The following is a 6,642-nucleotide window of genomic DNA, read 5'->3' on the forward strand; positions in this document are numbered from 1 at the left end:
CTGCTCGACGTGGATGCATTCCCAGCTCGCGGGGAAACACACTTTAGCGCGTGCGTCCGCGGCGTTCTCCTGCGGCAACCGCCGACCCCCTACCGGTCGGCTCCTGTGTTGTCCTCCCTCCCCGTTTCCCGCTGGCGCAAGAGCTCCGATCGGTCGAGACTTCAGCGGTGGGCGAGGCACGCGGTGGCATGTCAGTCGGCCACCCCTCAAGCCGCGGCAATCGAGCCCGACGAATCCCTCTACAGCCTGGTCGACCTGTCGACTGGCTCCGCAGAGACCGCATCCGAGTGTGACAGCAGCGATCCGGCGGCGGAGGTTCTGATGGTCGATGGACCACCCAGTCCTCCCGGTTTTCCCCGCACCGACGGAGGCGCAGGTGGAGACGACCCGTCTCGTCTCCATGAGGAGTATCTTCCCGAGCCTCTCACGTCGCTGCAGAGAGAAGAACTTCGCCGCCGGAACATGGATGCACTTCACACTCCTATCGTTGGAGAAACCCCCGAGGCACGCGCCTTGGAGGACGCGCGCCTGGCAAACTTGGCTGAGCGCACTCGACTGGAGAACCTCCAGCGAGCACTCGACGAGCGTGCGTGACAACGGGTTCCTGAATCCAGTCGACGTCAGCTCTTCCCGCCCCCGCAGGTATATCGAACTCTGATTCAGAATTTAGCAGCTGTGGCCCGTATAGAGGAGTCGATTCAGCCTTCCCAGTCGGAGGCTGGCAGAGGCTTGCTGTAGATCAGAGCATTACTCCGGGCAGCAGGAGATCAGAATTCCGCTGTTTCTCAGTCACGGAATAGGATTCACAGCAGATTCGTTGCCGCAGACACAGTCCAGTCGACTCACAGCCCGAGATCGCCCCCGAGGCGTGAGGGACGTGGAGACCGGCGTGACCAGTATGGGAACCATGAGCAGTATGATCACCGAGTCGATCGTGACGGTCGATGTTGAGTGCCCACGCCTCCCCCGAGGAGCGGGTCGTATGTGCCTTGCCAGCAGGATGACAGGCGCCCTCATAGTGGTGGGCGAAGGATTCCAGTCGACCCAGAGGGCCAGGCTTTGACGCGAGATCCATTCTCGTCTAGGGTTTGGTCAACAGGAACAGGGCTCACCGAGAAGGTCACGACAGAGATGCACCTACCAGCAGCAGAGTACATGTGTCGGGGCCAGAGTGCTTTAGTAGAGCCATCAGGGCCACTGTGATTCCTCCCAACTTCAGGTTGGCGACTGGAGTCACCAAGTTCACTGGCGAGTCCAAGCCCGATACTTGGCTTGAAGATTACAGAGTGGCTGTCCAGATCGGTGGCGGCAACGATGAAGTGGCCATGAAGCACCTGCCTCTCATGTTGGAGGGCTCGGCTAGAGCGTGGATGAACCAGTTAGCTCCTAGCAGCATTTACACTTGGGAGGATCTCTCCCGAGTGTTCGTCACCACATTTGAAGGCACATGCAAGCGACCGGCAGGGCTGACGGAACTGCGGTCTTGTGTACAGAAGCCGAATGAAACTTTGAGGGATTACATCCAGAGGTGGATCACGTTACATCACTCGGTGGAGAATGTGCCTGACCACCAAGCAGTTTGTTTCTTCAAGGAAGGTGTCAAGTACAGAGAATTGAATTTGAAATTCGGTCGAACCGGGGATATGTCCCTGAATCGGATGATGAAGATTGCCACCAAGTACGCTAATGGCGAAGATGAGGATCGACTCAGGAGTGGAAAACTCAAGTCAGTCACCCAAGAGCCCGGAGGCAATTCCAATCGGAAACAGAAGCGGAAAGCCGAGCCAGCGGCTCCCGGGGAAGCCTTGGCTTTAACCCAAGGAAAGTTTAAAGGGAAATCTAAAGGGCCTTGGAACCCCAAAAAGGTTAAAGACCAGGACGGAAATGATGTGTTGGACTTGCCATGCCTTGTCCACACAAAGAAAGATGAAGAGGGTAATTTCATTTACCCGAAACATACCACTCGACAGTGTCGACTCTTGATCCAGTAGTTCCAAGGCAAGCAGCCCAAAGGTAAGGAAAAGGAGTCGGACAAGGTCGAGGACAAAGAGGACAGTGACGACGGATACCCCCAAGTCAATTCCACCTTGATGATTTTTGCTGATGTTGAGAGCAAAAGTCGACTGAAAGTCATCAACCGAGAGGTGAATATGGTTGCTCCGGCGACACCAAGTTATTTGAAATGGTCCCAACTGTCATCACGTTCGTCGAGTCTGATCACCCAACGCATATTGCCACCCCTGGGAGGCAAGATCTGGTGGTCGACCCAGTGGTTGAAGGCACTCGACTGACCAAAGTCTTGATGGATGGTGGCAGTGGTTTGAACATATTGTATGCTGAGACGTTGAAAGGGATGGGCATTCCGATGTCCAGGCTCAGTGCCAGCAACATGAGTTTCCATGGAGTCATTCCTAGGAAGAAGGATGAATCACTCGGCCAGATTGCTATTGATGTGGTTTTCGGTGATTCCAAGAATTACCGCAAAGAGAAGTTGACATTTGAAGTTGTAGACTTCCAGAGTGCCTACCACGCTATTTAGGGCAGGCCGGCTTATGCATGCTTCATGGCCCGACCATGTTATGTGTATCTCAAATTGAAGATGCCTGGCCCCAAAGGTGTGATCACCATTACGGGCAATCGGAAGAATGTTTTCAGAAAAGTTCGAAGATCGCCGATGCTCAGATGGCAGTGGTGGAGTTGCAGGAGTACCAGAAGACTGCAGACCCGAGTGATTTGTTGGGAGCCAAGAAGCCCGCTACAGAGTCAGCTATTCAGTCGACTGGAGATATGAAGACAGCTCACATCCACCCGACCGACTCCAGCGCTGCTCCAACTCATATTTGGACGACACTCGACTCCAAATAGGAAGAAGCGCTCATCCAGTTCCTCCGTGAGAACTGGGACATTTTCGCATGGAAGCCCTCTGACATGCCGGGTGTTCCCAGGGAGCTGGCTGAGTACCGCCTAAGAGTCGACTCAAAAATAAAACCTGTCAAGGAACATCTCCGATGGTCTGCAGTCCAGAAGAGAAAGGCCATTGGCGAAGAGGTAGCTTGGCTCTTAGCGGCAGAGTTCATCTGAGAAATCTATCACTCCGAGTGGCTCGCCAATGTTGTCATGGTCCCCAAGAAGGACAAGTCACTTCGCATGTGCATTGACTTTAAACATATCAATCGGGCCTGCCCGAAAGATCATTTTCCTCTCCCCCGCATTGACCAGATAGTCGACTCGACTGCGGGATGTGAGCGACTGTCTTTTTTAGACGCCTATTCCGGGTACCATCAGATCCGTCTGTATGGGCCTGACGAGATCAAAACAGCTTTCATCACTCCATTCGGGTGCTTTTGTTATGTTACCATGCCATTCGGCCTCAAGAATGCCAGAGCCACATTCATGAGGATGATTCAGAAGTGTTTGCTCACCCAAATCAGTCAGAATGTGGAGGCGTACATGGATGATATTGTGGTCAAGTCACGGAAAGGTTCCGACCTGCTGACTAACCATGCTGAAACCTTTGCCAACCTCAGAAGGTTTGATATCAAGCTTAATCCATCAAAATGCACATTCGGGGTTCCTGGCGTAAAGTTACTCGGTTTTCTCGTTTCCGAACAGGGAATCGACACCAATCTAGAAAAAGTCGGTACTATACTCCGAATGAAAAACCCTGTGCGAGTGCATGATGTTTAGAAGCTTACTGGTTGCTTGGCCGCCCTAAGTCGATTCATATCTCGTCTTGGTGAAAAGGCATTGCCTCTTTACTGATTGATGAAGAAGTCTGACAAGTTCGAGTGGACTCCTGAAGCTGAGGCAGCGTTCGCAGAGCTCAAAGCTCTGCTCTCCACCCAACCGGTGCTTGCTGTCCCAATCAGCAAGGAGCCTCTGCTTCTTTACATTGCAGCCACAGGACAAGTCGTCAGTACGGTACTTACGGTCGAGCGGGAAGAAGAAGGGAAAACCTTCAAAGTTCAGGGCCCAGTGTATTATATTTCTGAAGTCTTGACCCCATCAAAGCAAAGATATCCTCATTAGCAGAAGCTCGTATATGGGATTTATATGACCACAAAGAAAGTTGCCCACTACTTCTCTGACCATTCCATTACAGTCGTCAACAACGCTCCGTTGTCAGAGATCTTGCATAACAGGGACGCAACTGGTCGAGTGGCAAAATGGGCGATTGAACTCCTCCCTCTAGATATCAAGTTTGAGGCAAAGAAAGCTATCAAGTCCTAGGAAATCGCGGATTTCGTCGCCGAGTGGATTGAACAGCAACTGCTAACTCAGGTTCACTCAGAGCATTGGACCATGTTCTTTGACGGTTCCAAGATGATAAAAGGTGCCGGCGCTGGAGTGGTGTTGGTCTCCCCCAAAGGAGATAAACTCAGATATGTTCTTCAAATCCACTTTGACTCCTCTAACAATGAGGTAGAATACGAAGCACTTTTATATGGGTTGCGCATGGCCATTTCACTCGGCGTCCGTCGCCTCATGGTCTATGGCGACTTAGATTTGGTGGTCAATCAAGTGATGAAGGAATGGGACATCAGAAGTCCAGCCATGACTGGTTATTGCAATGCAGTGAGAAAGCTGGTGAAGAAATTCGAGGGGTTGGAGCTTCATCACATACCCCGACTGAAAAATCAAGCAGCTGATGATCTGGCAAAAATAGGTTCCAAAAGAGAAGCCATTCCCAGCAATGTGTTTTTGGAACACATCCACACACCATCAGTCTAGGAGGATCCCTTCACTGAAGAGGCCCCGCAATCAAAAGGCACCACGGATCCGACTGAAGTTGAAGTTCCAGCTGTGGTCGACCTGATCATGGAAGTCTTGGTTATCACTACCGTCTGGACAGAACCGTACATCGCGTACATCCTAAGGAAAGAACTCCCAGAAGACGAAGAAGAGGCTCGATAGATCGTCCGTCGATCCAAGGCCTTTACAGTCATAAAGGGACAGTTATATAGAGAAAGCGTGACTGGGATCGGCTAGAAGTGTATTACACCAGAAGAAGGTCAGATGATCCTTAACGATATCCACTCGGGGACCTGTGGTCATCATGTGTCCTCTCGGGCCATTGTGGCTAAAGCATACCGAGCGGGGTTCTACTGGCCAAGAGCCAATGAGATGGCAAAAGAGATAGTCGACAAATGTGAAGGATGTCAGTATTACTCCAACATGCTGCACAAGCCCGCGTCAGCCCTGAAAACCATTCCAGTCATCTGGCCTTTTGCTGTTTGGGGGCTGGACATGGTTGGACCACTGAGGACAGGCAGGAGCGGCTTCACTCATGTGCTGGTAGCAGTCGACAAGTTCACCAAATGGATTGAAGCCAAGCCTATCAAGAATCTTGATGCTTGCACCGCTATCAGTTTCATCAGAGGGTTGATATTTAGATATGGAGTTCCACACAGCATCATCACCGACAACGGGTCAAACTTCGATTCCGACAAATTCAGGGCCTTTTGCGCCTCTCAGGGCACTCGGGTCGACTATGCTTCGGTCGCTCACCCTCAGTCGAATGGGCATGCAGAAAGGGAAAATGGCCTAATTCTCAAAGGACAGAAACCCCGATTGATGCGTGATCTCAAGCACGCAACAGGTGCATGGGTCGACGAACTTCCATCAGTCCTTTGGGGATTGAGGACAACCCCGAATCGATCGACCGGAAGAACCCCATTCTTTCTGGTCTATGGAGCTGAGGCAGTCTTACCGAGTGACCTGCTTCACAACGCTCCCAGAGTCAAGCTCTACTCAGAAGATGAAGCAGAACAAGCCCGACAGGACGTAGTCGACCTCCTAGAAGAAGAAAGAGAAATGGCCTTGATTCGATCGACCATCTATCAGCAAGACTTGCGTCGATTCCATGCCAGAAACGTGAAGAGCCGAGCCTTCCAAGAAGGAGACTTAGTCCTCCGAGTGGATCAGCCAAAACCACACAAGCTCGCTCCTACTTGGGAAGGCCCCTTCATAGTCACCAGAATCCTCCACAATGGAGCATACCACCTCTACAATGTCGATTGCCAGATTGATGAGCCACAGGCCTGGAATGCGGAGCTACTCCGCCCCTTTTACACTTAAATTCTCACTCGGATGAGATGTAATAAGAAAAACTCCTGTAGTTTATTTATCAAAGACAAGAGCGTTACAATTTTCCCAGTGATTATTATTGTTTTTGTTTGCGTAAGAAATCCCCCAGTGGGTGGCTTAGCTGCGAATCCGCTTCGCCTAAGTTTGTAAAAATAGTTTCCTACCGAGTGGCGAGCCAGCCTCCCACTCGGGGGCTTAGCTGCGAATCTGCTTCGCCTAAGTTTGTAAAAATAGTTTCCTACCGAGTGGCGAGCCAGCTTCCCACTCGGAGGCTTAGCTGCAGTCCAGCACTCGCCTAAGTTCTCTCACTTGGGGACTTAGCTGCAGTCCGACACTCGCCTAAGTTTGAAAAAATCCTACCGAGTGGAGAGCAATCCTCCCACTCGGGGGCTTAGCTGTAGTCCAGTACTCGCCTAAGTTCTCTCACTTGGGGACTTAGCTGCAGTCCGGCACTCACCTAAGTTCGAAAAAATCCTACCGAGTAGAGAGCAATCCTCCCACTCGGGGGCTTAGCTGCAGTCCAGTACTCGCCTAAGTTCTCTCACTTGGGGACTT

The sequence above is a fragment of the Triticum dicoccoides genome, chromosome 7A, assembly GCF_002162155.2.
Source record: "Triticum dicoccoides isolate Atlit2015 ecotype Zavitan chromosome 7A, WEW_v2.0, whole genome shotgun sequence".
In the NCBI taxonomy this organism is placed as follows: domain Eukaryota; kingdom Viridiplantae; phylum Streptophyta; class Magnoliopsida; order Poales; family Poaceae; genus Triticum; species Triticum dicoccoides.